We start from the raw sequence: 20825 nt of genomic DNA, 5'->3' as shown, positions 1-20825 counted from the left end.
ATGATTCTAAGCATGGAATTGGCCTTCTTCACAGCCACTGCACACTGCGTCGATACTTTCATCAAACTGTCCACCAGCACCCCAAGATCTCTCTCCCACTGTTACAAACAACTGTTGCCAACACTGCTCCTTAACATTACACGTGTGTCCTACACGCATCATGCGCGCACACACAAATAACTGAAATTGGGGAAATGAGCAAGTGAGAGTTCATATCCAGCAGTGTGACAACGGGTTGGATCGTTGACGTGGATGAGGGGGACAATCAATCTCAAGGTGCCTCAAAATAGCCACAAGACAGAACTTTTTTTTTTAACAAAAAAATAGTTTATTAAAGAAGTATAGGGTCCAATCCTACCCAACTTTCTAGCACTGATGCAGCCACGCCAACAGGATGTGCGCAGTATCCTATATTGAGGATGCAGTCATGGAGGTGCCAGGTGAGGCACTCCAGGTAAGGGAGTGTTTGTTGGCTTACCTTGAGGCTGCACCAGCCCTGGAAAGCTGGATAGGATTGGGCCCATAGACAACAAGGGCACGTTTTTCAGGTCAGTTAGAGAGGAGAGATACTTGCAAATAGCTGTATTTGGCAGTGGTGGAGCTGGGGTGGGGGCAGGGGGGGCAAAAGTCCCCGGCACTGCACCTGCTGCGCACTCGTTGCACCCCCATCCCTGCTGCCTACAATTGCCGCGCCACCCTGCCTGCCCATCTGAGCCACAGGCAAGTGAGGTTCCACACAGTGCTTGGCAGTGGGCGAGAAGCCTTCAGAGGCTTCCTCCGCTCCGGTTTTGTCAGGACACCAGAAGTATTGTTTAAAACAGTGGGAGAAGCCTCAGAAGGCTTCTCAACCACTGCGGAACATCATGCAAGGCTCTGAGTCTCAGTAAGCTTCCTGGGGAGGCGTACTGGAGGAGGGAGGTATGTTGCGGACCTGACCGGAGTAACCATGAGGGCAGGTCCACTACTGGTATTTGGACAGCAGGAGTTAGCTGGTAAGGAGACTAAATTTTTTTGGGGGGTGGAGAGAGATCAAAAGGTGGGGAGGAAAGGTCAGCCATCCTAGTCTGCTGGTTATGGCTTGAGTGTGAAGTCCTTCCTGAGCAGCAAGATAGGGCTGCAAAGTTTCCAGGTTCCAGAGGAGGAAAAGTAGAGCGATTGAAGATCAGGAAACAGAGTGGGTGTCAATGGGCAATTTTCACAATGGAGAGAAGTGAAAAGCAGTGTGCCCCAAGGATCTGTCCTGGGACCAATGCTTTTCAGCCTCTTCATAAATGACCAGGAGACAGGGTTGAGCAGTGAGGTGGCAAAGTTTGTAGACGACACCAAACTTTTCTGAGTGGTGAAGACCAGAAGTGATTGTGAGGAGCTCCAGAAGGATCTCTCCAGACTGGCAGAATGGGCAGCAAAATGGCAGATGCACTTCAATGTCAGTAAGTGTAAAGTCATGCACATTGGGGCAAAAAAAAACAACAACTTTAGATATAGGCTGATGGGTTCTGAGCTGTCTGTGACAGATCAGGAGAGAGATCTTGCGGTGGTGGTGGACAGGTCGATGAAAGTGTCGACCCAGTGTGCGGCGGCAGTAAAGAAGGACAACTCTATGCTTGGGATCATTAGGAAAGGTATTGAGAACAAAACAGTTAATATTATAATGCCATTGTACAAATCGATGGTAAGGCCACACCTGGAGTGTTGTGTCCGGTTCTGGTCGCCACATCTCAAAAAAGACATAGTGGAAATGGAAAAGGTGCAAAAGAGAGCGACTAAGATGATTACTGGGCTGGGGTGCCTTCCTTATGAGGAAAGGCTACGGCGTTTGGGCCTCTTCAGCCTAGAAAAGAGACGCCTGAGGGGGGACATGATTGAGACATACAAAATTACGCATGGGAAGGATAAAGTGGATAGAGAGGTGCTCTTTACACTCTCACATAACACCAGAACCAGGGGACATCCGCAAAAATTGAGTGTTGGGAGAGTTAGAACAGACAAAAGAAAATATTTCTTTACTCAGCATGTGGTTCAGGCTGTACATGCTACTAGGCCTAACTGTACATATTCATGACAGGGGGCAGGGCCATGATAACTACAAACTCCAGAGCTCAGGTCAACCAGGCGGGTAGACCTGGGCTCCTGATTTAACTTGTGGCCTCCATGACCAAGGAGGAGCTGGGGGAGCGGCTCTCGCTCTCTTTCACTCCCGCTGCAGTCCTGAGTAGAGTCGCACAATGCTGGGGTAAGGGGTGAGGGAGGAGGAATGGGGTGGGGGGGAGCTGCCTGGCCAGGGAAAGTCCCTGCAGAGAAGCAGGAGGCGGCCACCAAAGCCCCACACAGGAAACTGTCTGTGCGTGGCAGCTGGAAAACGTCATCTGCTGCAAGACATTTTGGGGGGGCACACATCAATGCCCCCCCTCCGAGTCTGCCCCTGACCAGGATGCAACTTTCTTGTGGCCTGGTGGGCCACTGTGAGATACAGGAAGCTGGACTAGATGGGCCTTTGGCCCGATTGTCATGAATATGTACAGTTTAGGCCTAGTAGCATGGAAAAGCCTGAACCAAAGTAACCCAGTAACATAGAAGTGGCTTGCATCCTAGCTGCAAGAAATTTACAACTCAATGAAAGGTGATAATGTAGCACCTCAGCAGACCGAGGGGCGCCATGAATCCCCAGTGGGGAGAGGGAGAACTAAGAGGGCTAGCCTCCAGCCCCACTTCCAGAAGATTCTGTCCCCAAGGGTTCTGATTGGTTAGTTCAAATAAGTACAGAATCACCTCATCCTGTAGCATGAGAAGTATAAGAACAAAGCCCAAAGGGGTGCCCTTTGCTCTTTGTCTTTGGTCTTTGTCTCTTGGTGGAATAGGTGATGGGTGCACATCCTGCCCCGCCAGGACCATGTGGCCTCATAGGTAACTGGGCTGAGGATCTACAAAAGAAGCTGACCCAGGTGAGAGTTAGAGAATAATAGAGATAGCAAGTTAGCTTTATTATTTTAATGCTGAGATATTTCCTAGAAGTTACATGCCTCTAGCATTTGCTGCCTTTTGTAACTTTTTGTAACCCTATGTACTTACATAAGAACATAAGAACAGCCCCACTGGATCAGGCCATAGGCCCATCTAGTCCAGCTTCCTGTATCTCACAGCGGCCCACCAAATGCCCCAGGGAGCACACCACATGACAAGAGACCTCATGCTGGTGCCCTTCCTTGCATCTGGCATTCTGACATAGCCCATTTCTAAAATCAGGAGGTTGCACATACACATCATGGCTTGTACCCCATAATGGATTTTTCCTCCAGAAACTTGTCCAATCCCCTTTTAAAGGCGTCCAGACCAGTTGCCATCACCACATCCTGTGGCAAGGAGTTCCACAGACCAACCACATGCTGAGTAAAGAAATATTTTCTTTTGTCTGTCCTAACTCTCCCAACACTCAGTTTTAGTGGATGTCCCCTGGTTCTGGTGTTATGTGAGAGTGTAAAGAGCATCTCGCTATCCACTCTGTCCATCCTCTGCATAATTTTGGATGTCTCAATCATGTCCCCCCTCAGGTGTCTCTTTTCTAGGCTGAAGAGGCCCAAACGCCGTAGCCTTTCCTCATAAGGAAGGCGCCCCAGCCCAGTAATCATCTTAGTCGCTCTCTTTTGCACCTTTTCCATTTCCACTGTCTTTTTTGAGATGTGTCGACCAGAAATGGACACAATACTCCAGGTGTGGCCTTACCATCGATTTGTACAATGGCATTATAATATTAGCCGTTTTGTTCTCAATACCTTTCCTAATGATCCCAAGCATAGAATTGGCCTTCTTCACTGCCGCCGCACATTGGGTCGACACTTTCATCGACCTGTCCACCACCACCCCAAGATCTCTCTCCTGATCTGTCACAGACAGCTCAGAACCCATCAGCCTATATCTAAAGTTTTGATTTTTTGCCCCAATGTGCATGACTTTACACTTACTGACATTGAAGTGCATCTGCCATTTTGGTGCCCATTCTGCCAGTCTGGAGAGATCATTCTGGAGCTCCTCACAATCACTTCTGGTCTTCACCACTCAGAAAAGTTTGGTGTCGTCCGCAAACTTTGCCACCTCACTGCTCAACCCTGTCTCCAGGTCATTTATGAAGAGGTTGAAAAGCACCGGTCCCAGGACAGATCCTTGGGGCACACAGCTTTTCACTTCTCTCCATTGTGAAAACTGCCCATTGACACCCACTCTCTGTTTCCTGGCCTTCAACCAGTTCTCAATTCATGAGAGGACCTGTCCTCTAATTCCCTGACTGTGGAGTTTTTTCAGTAGCCTTTGATGAGGGAACGTGTCGAACACCTTCTGAAAGTCCAGATATATAATGTTCACGGGTCCTCCCGCATCCACATGCCTGTTGACCTTTGCTTAAGGTCAACTTACTTACTTTACTTAATAAAGTAAAAATCATTTTACCATGCTGTTTCATTGTCTGTTGGGGACAAAGGTTCAGAATCCTGCCTAGCTGTTCAGCAAGCTACCAAATCCTCATTGTGGACTAGTAACTTGAGGACTGAGACTTTAAGTAAAGAAAGTGCTCAGTGCCTACAAGGGATATAGTTAAGCCTAGAGAGTCGCAGTGTCCCTGGACTGAGACACTGGCACATACAGGGTGGTGGCAGTACTACCGAACTGGGATCCTTGAGGGCTCTGGGTTCGAGAACCAAGAACTCTGAGCATCCCAAAATCCTGGGAGTGTGCGACAAGTATACGACACCGCCCCAGTAGGGCTTTCTAACGTTCTTACGCTCCTGAACTCTGGCTAGGATGACCACATGCAAACGAGGGCCAGGCTGTTGTAAAAGGGGGAATTCAGGCAGGTGCAGCTTTTCTCCTCCTGGCTTGCAAAAAACTTAAGAACATAAGAACAGCCCCACTGGATCAGGCCATAGGCCCATCTAGTCCAGATTCCTGTATCTCACAGCAGTCCCACCAAATGCCCCAGGGAGCACACCAGATAACAAGAGTCCTGCATCCTGGTGTTCTCCCTTGCATTGGCATTCTGACATAGCCCATTTCTAAAATCAGGAGGTTGCACATACACATCATGGCTTGTAACCCGTAATGGATATTTTCCTCCAGAAACTTGTCCAATCCCCTTTTAAAAGCATCCAGGCCAGATCCTGTCACCACATCCTGTGGCAAGGAGTTCCACAGACGGACCACACGCTGAGTAAAGAACTATTTTCTTTTGTCTTCCTCATAAGGAAGGTGCCCCAGCCCAGGAATCATCTTAGTCGCTTGCACCTTTTCCATTTCCACTATGTCCTTTTGGAGATGTGGCGACCACAACTGGACGCAATACTCCAGGTGTGGCCTTACCATCGATTTGTACAAAGGCATTATAATATTAGCTGTTTTGTTCTCAATACCTTTTCTAATTCTCTTGGCTGCACAACTGCTAAATGCACCAGAAGTTTTAAACCCCTTTTGGATCTAGTTCCATTGAGTGCATCAGAATACACCAGATTTTCCCAAAGCAGCAGGGCAGCTGAAGAGTCTTTCAGCACAGGGACAAGCCAAAAGGTAAAACTACAACTCCCAGGATGCTCTGTATCTTGGAAAGGAGGAGGGGAAGGACTTCAAGTACCAGCATGCACTAGGCTCACTGGAATGCTTCTGAAGAGCCCCTGCAAAGACTTTCCAGCCTCCTGGACTCAGGAACAGGACATCATGCTGGGGAAGGAGACCCTGGAAGAGCCACCTGCAGCTTGGGTGGGGGAGAGGAGATGATCAGCTTTCATTGGGGGAATGGCGGGTAGGGAGGAGAAGGGGTGCCCAGCTGGAGGAGATGCACCTCCTGCCCCACCTGGGAGTTGGGGGGTCCAGACTTTGACGACCTGCAAAGAGACCATCCTCTTCCCAGAGGAGCAAAAGGGGGTGGGAACCCACTTCCTGCTCTGCCCCTTCCTTTGCCTCCTCTGCTCAAGTGTCTGAATCAGCAGCTCCCCCTCCCAAGCTGCAAAGGGGGGGTCCCAGGACTGCAGTGGTAGGAAGGAATCATGAGGGGTGGGAGAGGAGCCCCCAGGTGTCAGAGGCAGCCAAGCTCAAAGCCTAGCTGGTGAAGGGAAAGGGGGGGCTGAGAAGAGGAGCTGCGACAGTTGTCCCCCCCCCCCCCCCCCATTTGCATCCTAAACTTTGGTTCTGCTCTGGGATGGCTTGATTTTCTGGTGGGGTTTTTGGCAGGGACAATGGAAAAGCCGGAACAGGGAGGGGAAGCAGGGGCCCTTCAGCAGTGAAACCCCTGCAGAAAACTGTGGGGTGTGGAGGGGACCCTGGAGAGCAGGATCTGGAGCCCCGAACTGTTCCTGAAACTGTGGCGATGGGTGCTTTTGAACTCTGTTGTGTTTTTCATGCATGCTGGATCTTTGACACTGTTTATTGTTTGAATCATTGCAGGTCTCTTTGCTTTAACAGAGGCAAGTGGGATAAACATCATAGGAAAGAGAGCTGAAGTTTGCAGCCAAAAAGGATCCTTTCAGCAGCTCCCTGGGAAGAGGAGGAGGGGATGCCCAGAGGTGATGTGCCTCCTCACTTGGGATCCTCTGCAAAAATCTAAGCCTTACAAGGAGCTACTCTGGATTCCTAGAAGAGCAAAAAGGGGAGGGGATGTGAGTGAGTAGGGAGGCCCCTTCCTTTGCCTCCTCCACCCCAGCAAACATGTGGACTCAGCAGACATGGACTCACCACCTCAGTCCCTCTGCTGAGTCCAAATGCAGTTGTGGCGAAGGGGGAGTCCCAGGGCAGAGGTGGGTAGAAAGGAGAAGCCCCCCCCCCACCTTGTGGGTGGAGATGCCCAGATTGGAAGCCCAGCCAGTGGAGGGAAAGGGGAGGTGAAGAAGAAGACCAACGGCTGAGAAGAAGACCAACGGCAGCACCTCCCCATTGCATGCTCAGCTATGGGTTTGCTCTCAGTTCCTGTGGTGTGGGTTTAGACATGGGCAATTTAAAAGCTGAAACAGAGAGGGCCAGAAGGGGCCATTCAGCACTGAAACCCATGCAGAAAAGGGGGTGTGTAGGAGGGACACTGGAGGACAGTATTTTAGCCCTGGGACTGTTGATTGTTTTAACTATTGTACGTTTTTTCCTCTTGGTTTCAACAGATGCAGTTGGAATAAAAATTGTGAGAAAGAGAGGTGGAATTTGAAGCTGAAAAGGATCCTTCCTCACGTGTTGCAAAAGAAGCGTAGAAGTCATTAGAGATCTGATCTCTTCCAGATGAGGAACAGAGGAGGACAAAGCAAAGCCGGGTGATCTTTCAAGGTGTGTGTCTCAGCAGGTTGGGGGTGCTGGAGTCTCATTCCACTTAGGACCAAAGTGCCCAGACATCTCTGCTGCATCCAACCAGCTTACAGCCCCTGCAGCTGCAATGGGCACGTTTAGGGCACCACACCTAACATCAGAACAGCCCCACTGGATCAGGCCAAAGATCCATCTAGTTCAGCATCCTATCACAGTCAGTGGCATAGCTAAGGGTGTGGAAGGGGTAGCAGTTGCACCAGGCATCCAGCTTTGGGGGGGGGCAGCAAGCTGAGCTTGACACTAGTGGCCAAAATTGTGGGAAAAAAATTGGTATGTAAGAATAATACCATCATGTTATATATCTTTGGAAAGGTAATTTAATGCAAAATGCAATGAGACTAACCTCATTGAAATATCTGTATTCTATCAAAAATTATGGCCAATTAATCAGAAAATGAAAACACAACTGCACTATGGAACAAAAAGTGGATTTCTGAACTCAAAACAGATTAAGGGCACAATGAGACTTATGAGACTAAGGGCATAATCCTAACGCCTTTCCAGCACTGGCATAGAGGTGCCAATGGGCCGTGTGCTGCATCCTGCAGTTAGGTGTCACTCACTGAGGCCTCCTCACAAAAAGGGCATATTTATTCCCTTACCTCAGAGCTGCATTGCCCTTATGTCAGTGCTGGAAAGCACTGACATAAGGAGTGAGGATTGCACCCTAATTTTTCTAAGTGCCAATGAGATGTTATTATGATACAACATGGAATCAATAAGGTATTAATATGAGTCAGCTCTCATTTCCATGTATCATAATATAAGCCCTTCTAACTGGGTAGAGGCACTTTTTTCAAGTGGTGCTTCTCTTATATTTAGCAGGGGAGAATAACTGTCCCTCTTCACCCCAGTACAGTGTTTCTAACTAATAAGGAGCACGCTTTTTATTTATTTCCTTCATTAATTAAATTTGATTTTCTCGTAGGGGGCTACAAAATCTTCTTTGACCTGGGGGAGCAGATTGATGCCTTAGCTATGCCACGGGCTGGGGGGAGGCGGGAAAGCAAGTGGGTGGCAAGCTTCTGTGGAGAGGATGCAGGCACTCTCCTTATTTTCATGTGTTTAAAAGCCTGGATATGACATCACTTCCTTGTGACATCACTTCTGGGGCATCACTTTTATGCAACAGTCTACACAATCATTAGCTACACCACTGATCACAATAGTCCAACAGATGCCCCAGGGAGCACACAAGACCTGCATCCTGGTGCCCTCCCTGGCATCTGACATTTTGAAATAGCCTAGTTCTAAAACCAGGAGTTTGCACATGCCCATCATGGCTTGTAACCCGTGATGAACTGTTTGTCCAGAAATTTGTCCAGCCCCCTTTTAAAGGCATCTAGGCACATGCCATCACCACATCCTGTGGCAAAGAGTTCCACAGACTAACCACATGCTGGGTAAAGAAATATTTTTGTTTGTCTGTCCAAATGCACAGCACTCAGTTTTAGTGGATGTCCCCTGGTTCTGATGCTGTGCGAGAGGGAAAAGAACCTCCCTCTACCCACTCTGTCCATCCCCTGCATAATTTTATGTCTCAATCATGTCCCCCATCAGGTGCCTTTTTTCTAGACCAGTGGTTCCCAACCTTTTGGTGGACCACTGAGGGAAAAATTGGAATCCATGAACCATATGCAACCCCACCCCACGCCCTGCACATTACAAATACAACTAAATTTGGTAGTCCATGGGGGAGTACACAATGAGACACTGGAAGCGCAAACTGTGGTTACGAGCGGTCAGTTCTCCACCCTCTCTGGGAAGCATCTTCTGAGCAAGCACTCACCATGGCCTGCCAGAGAAGGCAGAGGACCCTCCACAGCCACAGCCAACATTCAAGTGGTCCATGGGGGACTGCTTGCTTGGCAGGGCACTGGAAGTGATGGAAGATGATCATTTTTTTTCTTTATACCTCGTGGACCGCTTTTCAGGGTCTCAGGGACCACAGGATGGGAATCACTGTCCTAGACTAAGGAGCCAAATGCTGGAGCCTTTCCTCATAAGGGAGGTTTGTACATATTGGCAACCTTCAGTCTCGAAAGACTATGGTATCGCGCTCTGAAAGGTGGTTCTGGCACAGCGTCTAGTGTGGCTGAAAAGGCCGATTCGGGAGTGACAATCCCTTCCACACTGGGAGCAAGTGCAGTCTGTCCCTGGTCTGTCTCCCTGGCTATGGGCCTTCCTTCTTTGCCTCTTTGCCTCAGACTGTTGGCCAAGTGTCTCTTCAAACTGGGAAAGGCCATGCTGCACAGCCTGCCTCCGAGCGGGCCGCTCAGAGGCCAGGGTTTCCCACTTGTTGAGGTCCACTCCTAAGGCCTTCAGATCCCTCTTGCAGATGTCCTTGTATCGCAGCTGTGGTCTACCTGTAGGGCGCTTTCCTTGCACGAGTTCTCCATAGAGGAGATCCTTTGGGATCTGGCCATCATCCATTCTCACGACATGACTGAGCCAACGCAGGCGTCTCTGTTTCAGCAGTGCATACATGCTAGGGATTCCAGCACGTTCCAGGACTGTGTTGTTTGGAACTTTGTCCTGCCAGGTGATGCCGAGAATGCGTCGGAGGCAGTGCATGTGGAAAACATTCAGTTTCCTCTCCTGTTGTGAGCGAAGAGTCCATGACTCGCTGCAGTACAGAAGTGTACTCAGGACGCAAGCTCTGTAGACCTGGATCTTGGTATGTTCCGTCAACAGCATTACAATACTAGCCATCTTATTCTCAATGCCTTTTCTAATGATCCCAAGCATGGAATTTGCCCTCTTCACTGCTGCTGCACATTGGGTCGATACATTGATAGAGTTGTCCATCAGCACCCCAAGATCTCTCTCCTGATCTGTCACAATCAGCTCAGAACCTATTAGCCTATATGTTAAGTTTTGATTTTTTGCCCCAATGTGCCCGACTTTACACTTACTAACATTGAAATGCACCTGCCATTTTGCTTGTGGAGCTCCTCACAAACTCTTCTGATCTTCAGCTCTCTGAGAAGTTTGGTGTCTTCCTCAAACTTGGCCACCTCACTGCTCATCCCTATCTCCAGGTCACTTATGAGCAGGTTGAAAAGCACTGGTCCCAGGACAGAACCTTGGGGCACACCGCTTTTCACCTCTCTCCATTGTGAAAATTGTCCATTGACACCCACTCTCTGTTTCCTGGTCTTCAACCAGTTCCCAAGAGGAATCCATGAGTGGACCTGCCCTCTAATTCCCTGACTGTGGAGTTTTCTCAGCAGCCTTTGGTGAGGGACTGTGTCGAACGCCTTCTGAAAACCCAGATATCCAAATGCAAAAAACTTCTCTACTCTTCTTGATTTGCTCTGGTTGGAAAATGGGGAGAAATGAGGGAAAAGAATGATGGACAGAAGAGTAAGTCTCTCATCACGTCTCTGTGGAGATCTGGTCGCAATACCCGCTGGGGCACTGCACTATAGATGTGATGGGCCAGAGCATCGCACTGTCTCAATCTTGGGACTAGCAGTTGCGCAGTGCTCCAGAACACAAAATACTGGCTGTGCTGCAAAACACAATACCAGTGCACAGTGGTCAGCACACTGCTGCCTTAGAGCAATGAATACCCAAACGAGACAGGCCTACGTCCTTTGACGAGGTGATGCACTGCCCGGGGTCACTAAAAGACAAATGACCTGGAGACAGGGATGAGCAGTGAGGTGGCTAAGTTTGCAGATGACACCAAACTTTTCCGAGAGGTGAAGACCAGAAGTGATTGTGAGGAGCTCCAGAAGGATCTCTCCAAACTGGCAGAATGGGCAGCAAAATGGCAGATGCGTTTCAATGTCAGTAAGTGTAAAGTCATGCACATTGGGGCAAAAAATCAAAACTTCACATATAGGCTGATGGGTTCTGAGCTGTCTGTGACAGACCAGGAGAGAGATCTTGGAGTGGTGGTGGACAGGTCGATGAAAGTGTCGACCCAGTGTGCGGTGGCAGTAAAGAAGGCCAACTCTATGCTTGGGATCATTAGAAAAGGTATTGAGAACAAAACGGCTAATATTATACTGCTGTTGTACAAACCAATGGTAAGGCCACACCTGGAGTATTGTGTCCATTTCTGGTCGCCACATCTCAAAGAAGACATAGTGGAAATGGAAAAGGTGCAAAAGAGAGCGACTAAGATGATTACTGGGCTGGGGCGCCTTCCTTATGAGGAAAGGCTACGGCGTTTGGGCCTCTTCAGCCTAGAAAAGAGACGCCTGAGGGGGGACATGATTGAGACATACAAAATTATGCATGGGAAGGATAAAGTGGATAGAGAGATGTTCTTTACACTCTCACATAACACCAGAACTGTTACCAAAAGGGCTGTTTTGTTTAGGGGAATTATTACACTACCCTTATTGGAACCTCAGGATCGCAGGCTGGATAACAAGACAGCGTAATGCAGAGAAATTCCCTTTAGCTTAAAGAAGAGACTGAGTGAAAGATAACTTTTAATAAAAGATTATAGTTTTATAACTATACCTCAGCATCTAGTACGAGCACCACCTTTCAGAGCGCGATACCATAGTCTTTCGAGACTGAAGGTTGCCAATATATATATATATATATATAGTTTTATTACAAAAGCACAAAGGTAAACATAATGCACATGGAGAAATGATAAGTATATGTTCCTTGGTCCTAGTACTTGAATCTTGTGTACCTAGCTTTTGTGGTGGTTGCATGTAAAGAGTATTTGGTGCATCCAAGGAAATTAGAAAAGGGAAAGGTTGTAGGGAAGGATTTTAGAGGTCCCTGATCTGCCTAAACCAGTTGCTAACTAAAGATGGGGAGAGAAGAAGAGAAAAAGGGGGGGGAAAGGAAAAGAGTTCCAGGCGTGAGATAGTTACCTGTCCTGTAAAGCAGTTTGATTGGGGGGGGGGGTCCTGTGTGGAGGACCCTCTGACACAACACAGGGGATTTTCACGTAACAGAACAAAAAAGGGGATTTTCACGTAACAGAACCAGGGGACATCCACTCAAATTGAGTGTTGGGAGGGTTAGGACAGACAAAAGAAAATATTTCTTTAGTCAGCGTGTGGTTGGTCTGTGGAACTCCTTGCCACAGGATGTGGTGATGGCGTCTGGCCTGGATGCCTTTAAAAAGGGGATTGGACAAGTTTCTGGAGGAAAAATCCATTAAGGGTTACAAGCCTTGAGCTGTTTAGTGCCGCCAGAACCACATGTTCTCCATCTCCGTATTCCAGTCAGTTTTGGGAAACCGGCCTCCTTCTTTTACCACCTGGTGTGCCCACAGGCCTGGAGAGCTTTCACACTGGCAAGGTGTAACGCTCTTCCATCTGCCTTATTAACTGGCAGGTTCAGCGGTATCCCCTACTCAGAGAGGAAATGCAAGTGTGGTAGGGATTGCGTTGAGACTTTAATGCATACCTTTTTTTACTGCCTGATACATGATGCGTCACGCAAGAAATATCTAGGCCCATTGTTAGCTAGGATGCAGGGCTGGGAGGATTCAATCATGCTTCAGTCTCTCCTTTCCACACCTGATTCTGAGACTCTGGATAATGTCACTTCCTTTTTATCTGGGGTAATAGCCAGGCAGAGCCCTGGGACTCTGGGTAGTGACTGATGTTTATGCTTATGTTGTGTTGTCTTTGTATATTTCTGTTTTGTTTTGTTCTTTCTCTGTATTTTATGCCAATAAAGGTCTTACTGAACTGAACTGAACTGAACTGGGGTTACAAGCCATGATGCGTATGTGCAACCTCCTCATTTTAGAAATGGGCTATGTCAGAATGCCAGATGCAAGGAAGGGCACCAGGATGAGGTCTCTTGTTATCTGGTGTGCACCTTGGGGCATTTGGGGCATTCCTGTGAGATACAGGAAGCTGGACTAGATGGGCCTATGGCCTGATCCAGTGGGGCTGTTCTTATGTTCTAACTCTCTAGCTTGCTAAGTGGTACCTTCACAGCTGCCTGTCCCTGTTGCACCTGCCCTGGTCCTCCTGCGCCTGAGTCACTTTGGGGTGCTTGCAAGAGTCCCTACAAAGACCCCAGCCCCTCCACTCAGGGACAGTATCTCAGGCTCTTCCTCCTCCCCACCAGCTTCCCACTTCAGGCAGCTCCTGCCCTGTTGCACCTGCCCTGGTCCTCCTGCGCCTGAGTCACCTTGGGGTGCTTCCGAGAGTCCCTGCAAAGACACCGGCCCCTCCCTCCCAGCCCCTCCACTCATCACTCCTGCAGGCTTGGAAGAGCCTCTGCTGCAGTCTTTCATCTTGGCTCTCTAAGGGTTAAGTTAAGCAGCTGCAGATTCCTAGAGGGGCAAATTGGGGGGGGAGGGGGGACAGGAGGGAGACTGAGTTGGAAACCACTTCCCTCCCCCCACTGGCCTCAGCTGCCTTCTCTGGTGATTCCCTGTTTGGAGGGCAAAGCAGAGTCTTAGGGCTGCAGTGGGTGGAAAGGAAGGGAAGGGGGGTGGGAGAGAAGCCCATAGAGGGGCAGGCAGATGACTGGCTCAGAGCCCAGGCAGGGAAGGGCAGGGGGCTGGGAAGTCAAACAGCAACACCCCTCCTATTTGCATGGGGGTGAATGGGAGTTCCAGGCTGAAGTAGGTGGAAAGGAAGGGGGAGGGGAAGGGAGGGAGAGAAGCCCCCAGGTGGGGCAGACAGACAGGCTCAGAGCTCAGCCAGGGTAGGGCAGGGGGCAGCAACACTCCCATTTGCATGGAGCTGAAAGGTGGTGCCAGGCTGAAGAGGGTGGAGAAGCAGAGAGTGGGGGAGAGGAGCCCCCAGGTGGGGCAGACAGATGGGCTCAGAATTCAGGCAGGGAAGGGCAGGGGGTAGGAAGACAAATAGCAACAACCTTCATTTGCATGGGGCTGAATGGGGGTCCCAGGCTGAAGTGGGTGGAAAAGAAGAGGGAGGGGGAGAGGTACCCCCTCCCCATTAGCAAGGGTGTGAATGTTGGTCTCAGTCTTATGAGGGTGGGGAGGGGAGATTAGGGAGAGAAGCTCCCAAGTGAGGGTGGGAGACAGCCAGGCTCAACCAGTGAAGGGAGAGGAAGAGAAGCCCCCAGGTGAGGGGAGACTGAAAGCTGAGGAGGTGCTGGGAAGAGAATCTGTGACAGTCCCCCTCCCCACGCCAGACTTTTAGGTCTGCCCTTAAAGGAGTCAAGTTTAGTTTTATCTTCTCCTAATACCAAGAGCCTTGTCCATTTGCCTGATCACCTCCAGGGCTTGTGGGTGATGCCATCTTGGACTTGGTCTGTGATGGTGTCAAGAAAGGCCTTTGGAATCTGCTGCTTTGCCAGCCCTATTCCGGCATTGGAGCCACGCAGAGGAACTGGCAACTTGAGTTATCCTTCTCTTGGTTTTCTCTACAGCCCAAATCATAATTTTCCTTCTTATTGTGGAGGCAGAACTCTTATGCCCAAGTCAGCCTTTTATCTCTTTCCCGCTGGTGAAGCTGCACCAAAAAGGTGCACTGTATTGGGGGGGGGGGGAGTGGGATTGGGATCCTTTGGAGGGGAAAGGGGATATAAATCCCGTTACTCCTCTATATCTGTATTGAGCTCTGCATATCACTTGATAGGTAATTTAATTCAGAATGCAATGAAACAAACCACCTTGAAATACAGGTCGGGCCCCTTTATCCAGAGTTGGCATCTGCGGATTTGCCTCACCAGGGATGCCGAATTGAAAACATTATGATTTAAACTGCAAAAATACTTTTTTTTTTTTTTGGCCATGTGTTTTCTCTGTTCACTTGTTTTGACACACACAAAAAGGGAATTTCCAGCTTAAGATGACTTGGATGCTTTCCAGCAAACTCTCTACTTCAAAGCAGTGCCTTGTATTGTAAAAGAAGCCTGAACCGCTATCTCCTAGATGCCTTGGTAAGCAGCCAAGAGCTGCTTGACAGTCTGCCAATTCTAGCTGTCCTCCTGCTTGTGCTATTTTTAAACTGCCTGTCTCAGCAGTTTCCAAACAGAAAAGTTATATGGATTTTTTGCAAACATTTTCCCTATTTCTAAACTTTGCTCTAATTGCTTTAAACTAATAATAAGTTCTATAGCATAATTGGCTTTCATGACCCTGTATTAAAAACAAGAAAACTAAACTCCTGGACTTCCTAACACTCACCTGGACAGCAGCTTCAAAACAGCTTCTGGCCTACAAGATGGAGTCAGGCCTAGCCAGAGTCTTTATCATGGTCATCACAGATGGGGGTCTGCCTAGGATCAGGTTTCTTGGGAAAGCCTTGCTGTGGTGCAGACTGAAGCATCTCATCTCCTTGTTTATTTCTCAGAGGAATTTCCCAAACCTGCCTTCGTTTCCCAGCTGGAAGAAGGGGAGTGTGTGTTTCTCCAGGATCTCCAGGAAGAACAGAAGTCAGCAGGTACTTTATGTACTTAACACAGCAGTAGCTTCAGAGCAGTGTGCAAGCTGAGGGGGGAATTCTTTGGCACAGTAGAAACCCCTCCTCTTCTGGGGTAAGTTGGTGCTGTTGAGGATGAGTCAGCACAGCACATCTCTGCCATTCCGATCTCATCACCTGCAAGCCAGGACAGCAGCTTGGCCGAGCTGCAGTCTGAAAATGTCAGTGTGATTTGAGCGACTGATGCTCTTGCCCCCCACTTTCCTCTCCACACCACAGCCTCCTCCAAGGACGCTGGACCCTGATGGAAGACAGTCCCAAATCAGCCCCACCCAGCAAATGCAGGAGTCAAACTTCTGTGAAGGGCTTCCAGGCAATGAGACCAGTACATTCGAGCTGTGCTGTGCTGACTCATCCTAACCAGAGCAGAGTCTCCCCAGAAAGGAGGGCAGTTTCTGTTGTGATGAAGGGTCCCCAGAAAGGAGGGCAGTTTCTGTTGTGAGGAAGGGTCCCCATTCACCATGCGGCCTTTGGATGGGGGCCCTCATGGGACTTTTGTCCCAAAGCTGGAGTGGAGAGAGGAGAAAAGTGACATTTTGTTTTGCTCTCTGATTCCAGTGAGTACCTTTAACTTGCACCACCTCTGTACTCATCAGAATGGAGATTTCCTTGTCATCCCCGTTAAACTACAAAATGGAATTGGAAAGAGGAAGGAGAAGTGCCCCCAATGAGCACAGATCCCAACAGCAGTAAATCACAACTAAGAAGACATCAAAGAACCCACACGGGAAAAACCATATCAGTGCTTGGAGTGTGGAAAAAGCTTCAATCAGAGCTCAGACCTGACTGTGCATCAAAGAATTCACACAGGGGAGAAACCATATCATTTAAGTGTGGAAAGAGCTTCAGGATGAACACAAGCCTGACTGTGCATCAAAGGACCCACACAGGGGAGAAACCGTATCAATACTTGGAGTGTGGAAAGAACTTCAGTCTGAGCTCACAGCTGACTAAGCATCAAAGGATTCACAGAGGCGAGAAACCCTATCAATGCTTGGAGTGTGGAAAGAGCTTCAGTAGCAGCTCACACCTGACTTTGCATCAAAGGACCCACACAGGGGAGAAACCATATCAATGCTTGGAGTGCGGAAAGAGCTTCAGTAGGAGCTCACACCTGTCTTTGCATCAAAGGCTCCACAGAGGGGAGAAACCATATCAATGCTTGGAGTGTGGAAAGAAATTCAGTATGAGCTCAAACCTGACTTTGCATCAAAGGACCCACACAGGGGAGAAACCACATCAATGCTTGGAGTGTGAAAAGAGCTTCAGTACGAGCTCATACCTGGCGAAGCATCAAAGGACCCACACAGGGGAGAAACCTTATCAATGCTTGGAGTGTGGTAAGAGTTTCACTGAAAGTGGAAAACTTACTGTGCATCTAAGAATCCACACAGGGCAGAAACCTTATCAATGCTTGGAGTGTGGAAAGAACTTCAGTCAGAGCTCAACCCTAACTGTGCATCAAAGAACCCACACAGGGGAGAAACCCTATCAATGCTTGGAGTGTGGAAAGAGCTTCAGCAGCAGCTCACACCTGACTTTGCATCAAAGGACCCACACAGGGGAGAAACCATATCAGTGCTTTGAGTGTGGAAAGAGCTTCAGTCAGAGCTCAGACTTGACTGTGCATCAAAGAACCCACACAGGGCAGAAACCATATCAATGCTTGGAGTGTGGAATGAGCTTCAGTCAGAGCTCAACCCTGACTGTGCATCAAAGAACCCACACAGGGGAGAAACCCTATCTATGCTTGGATTGTGGAAAGAGCTTCAGTCAGAGCTCAGACATGACTGTGCATAAAAGAACCCACACAGGGGAGAAACCATATCATTGCTTGGAGTGTGGAAAGAGCTTCAGGATGAACTCAAACCTTACTGTACATCAAAGGACCCACACAGGGGAGAAACCATATCAATGCTTGGAGTGTGCAAAGAGCTTCAGTAGGAGCTCACAGCTGACTAAACATCAAAGGATCCACAGAGGGGAGAAACCATATAAATGCTTGGAGTGTGGAAAGAGCTTCAGTAGGAGCTCACACCTGTCTTTGCATCAAAGGACCCACACAGGGGAGAAACCATACCAATGCTTGGAGTGTGGAAAGAGCTTCAGTAGGAGCTCACAGCTGACTAAACATCAAAGGATCCACAGAGGGGAGAAACCATATCAATGCTTGGAATGTGGTAAGAGTTTCACTGAAAGTGGAAAACTTACTGTGCATCTAAGAATCCACACAAGGGAGAAACCTTATCAATGCTTGGAGTGTGGTAAGAGTTTCACTGAAAGTGGAAAACTTACTGTGCATCTAAGAATCCACACAGGGGAGAAACCTTATCAATGCTTGGAGTGTGGAAAGAACTTCAGTCAGAGCTCAACCCTAACTGTGCATCAAAGAACCCACACAGGGGAGAAACCTTATCAATGCTTGGAGTGTGGAAAGAGCTTCAGTAGCAGCTCACACCTGACTTTGCATCAAAGGACCCACACAGGGGAGAAACCATATCAGTGCTTTGAGTGTGGAAAGAGCTTCAGTCAGAGCTCAGACTTGACTGTGCATCAAAGAACCCACAGAGGGGAGAAACCATATCAATGCTTGGAGTGTGGAAAGAGCTTCAGGATGAACTCAAACCTTACTGTACATCAAAGGACCCACACAGGGGAGAAACCATATCAATGCTTGGAGTGCGGAAAGAGCTTCAGTAGGAGCTCACACCTGTCTTTGCATCAAAGGACCCACACAGGGGAGAAACCATACCAATGCTTGGAGTGTGGAAAGAGCTTCAGTAGGAGCTCACAGCTGACTAAACATCAAAAGATCCACAGAGGGGAAAAACCATATCAATGCTTGGAGTGTGGAAAGAGCTTCACTGAAAGTGGAAAACTTACTGTGCATCAAAGAACCCACACAGGGGAGAAACCATACCAATGATTGGAGTGTGGAAAGAGCTTCAGTAGGAGCTCACAGCTGACTAAACATCAAAGGATCCACAGAGGGGAGAAACCATATCAATACTTGGAGTGTGGAAAGAAATTCAGTATGAGCTCAAACCTGACTTTGCATCAAAGGACCCACACAGTGGAGAAACCATATCAATGCTTGGAGTGTGAAAAGAGCTTCAGTACGAGCTCATACCTGACTTTGCATCAAAGGACCCACACAGGGGAGAAACCATATCAATGCTTGGAGTGTGGTAAGAGATTCACTGAAAGTGGAAAACTTACTGTGCATCAAAGAACCCACACAGGGGAGAAACCATATCAATGCTTGGAGTGTGGAAAGAGCTTCAGCAGGAGCTCACAGCTGACTTTGCATCAAAAGACCCACACAGGGGAGAAACCTTATCAATGCTTAGAGTGTGGAAAGAGCTTTAGTGCCATCTCAAACCTGACTGTGCATCAAAGAACCCACACAAGGGAGAAACCACATCAATGCTTTTAGTGTGGAAAGAGCTTTAGGATGAATTCAATCCTGACTGTGCAACAGAGTACCCCCATGTGGGAGAAACCTTAGAAATGCTTGGAGTGTGGAAAGAGTTTCAGTGATAGCTCATCCCTGCCTAAACATCAAAGAACGCACACAAGGGAAAAGCCATATCAATGCTTGGAGTGTGGAAAGAACTTCATTCCCTGGAAAACAATCCTGTCAGTGCATCAAAGCATTAAAGAACTCAGAATGGGAAGAATCCATATCGCCATACATCGTTTGGAGCTCCAATCTGACAGCATATCAAACACTCCTTAAAGGAGAGCAGCCACATAAATGCTTGGAGTCTGTAAGAATTTTCCTCATTCCTTTATAGTACAGTCGGTCCTCTGCTTCCCGAACCCCTGCAGAAACTGGAACAGACAGATAACCAATTCTGTGGCTTGGGGCCCTCACCTGACCTCCGGATGTGACGGGAAGGGCCTTCTGGTGTTATCTGGAGGGCTCAGAAAACCTCCCAGATACAACTAAAAGGCATAAGAACATAAGAACATAAGAACAGCCCCACTGGATCAGGCCATAGGCCCATCTAGTCCAGCTTCCTGTATCTCACAGCGGCCCACCAAATGCCCCAGGGAGCACACCAGATAACAAGAGACCTCATCCTGGTGCTCTCCCCTACATCTGGCATTCTGACTTAACCCATTCCCAAAATCAGGAGGTTGCGCATACACATCATGGCTTGTACCCCACAATGGATTTTTCCTCCAGAAACTCGTCCAATCCCCTTTTAAAGGCGTCTAGGCTAGACGCCAGCACCACATCCTGTGGCAAGGAGTTCCACAGACCGACCACGCGCTGAGTAAAGAAATATTTTCTTTTGTCTGTCCTAACCCGCCCAACACTCAATTTTAGTGGATGTCCCCTGGTTCTGGTATTATGTGAGAGTGTAAAGAGCATCTCCCTATCCACTCTGTCCATCCCCTGCATAATTTTGAATGTCTCAATCATGTCCCCCCTCAAGCGTCTCTTTTCTAGGCTGAAGAGGCCCAAACGCCGTAGCCTTTCCTCATAAGGAAGGTGCCCCAGCCCCGTAATCATCTTAGTCGCTCTCTTTTGCACCTTTTCCATTTCCACTATGTCTTTTTTGAGATGCGGCGACCAGAACTGGACACAATACTCCAGGTGTGGCCTTACCATCGATTTGTACAACGGCATTATAATATTAACCGTTTTGTTCTCAATACCCTTCCTAATGATCCCAAGCATAGAATTGGCCTTCTTCACTGCTGCTGCACATTGGGTCGACACTTTCATCGACCTGTCCACCACCACCCCAAGATCTCTCTCCTGATCTGTCACAGACAGCTCAGAACCCATCAGCCTATATCTAAAGTTTTGATTTTTTGCCCCAATGTGCATGACTTTACACTTACTGACATTGAAGCGCATCTGCCATTTTGCTGCCCATTCTGCCAGTCTGGAGAGATCCTTCTGGAGCTCCTCACAATCACTTCTGGTCTTTACCACTCGGAAAAGTTTGGTGTCATCTGCAAACTTAGCCACTTCACTGCTCAACCCTGTCTCCAGGTCATTTATGAAGAGGTTGAAAAGCACCGGTCCCAGGACAGATCCTTGGGGCACACCGCTTTTCACCTCTCTCCATTGTGAAAATTGCCCATTGA

The 20825-nt window shown here is 48.5% G+C and overlaps 1 pseudogene; it reads left to right on the top strand.

Annotated features, from left to right (window-relative positions):
* The window catches only part of LOC136640518 (zinc finger protein 721-like), a 51761-nt pseudogene extending 32007 nt beyond the window's left edge, over positions 1 to 19754 (top strand).
* Positions 19755 to 20825: the final 1071 nt, after the last annotated feature.

The sequence above is a fragment of the Tiliqua scincoides genome, chromosome 2, assembly GCF_035046505.1.
Source record: "Tiliqua scincoides isolate rTilSci1 chromosome 2, rTilSci1.hap2, whole genome shotgun sequence".
NCBI classification, from domain to species: Eukaryota; Metazoa; Chordata; class Lepidosauria; order Squamata; family Scincidae; genus Tiliqua; species Tiliqua scincoides.
This window is presented reverse-complemented; position numbering and strand designations above follow the sequence as displayed.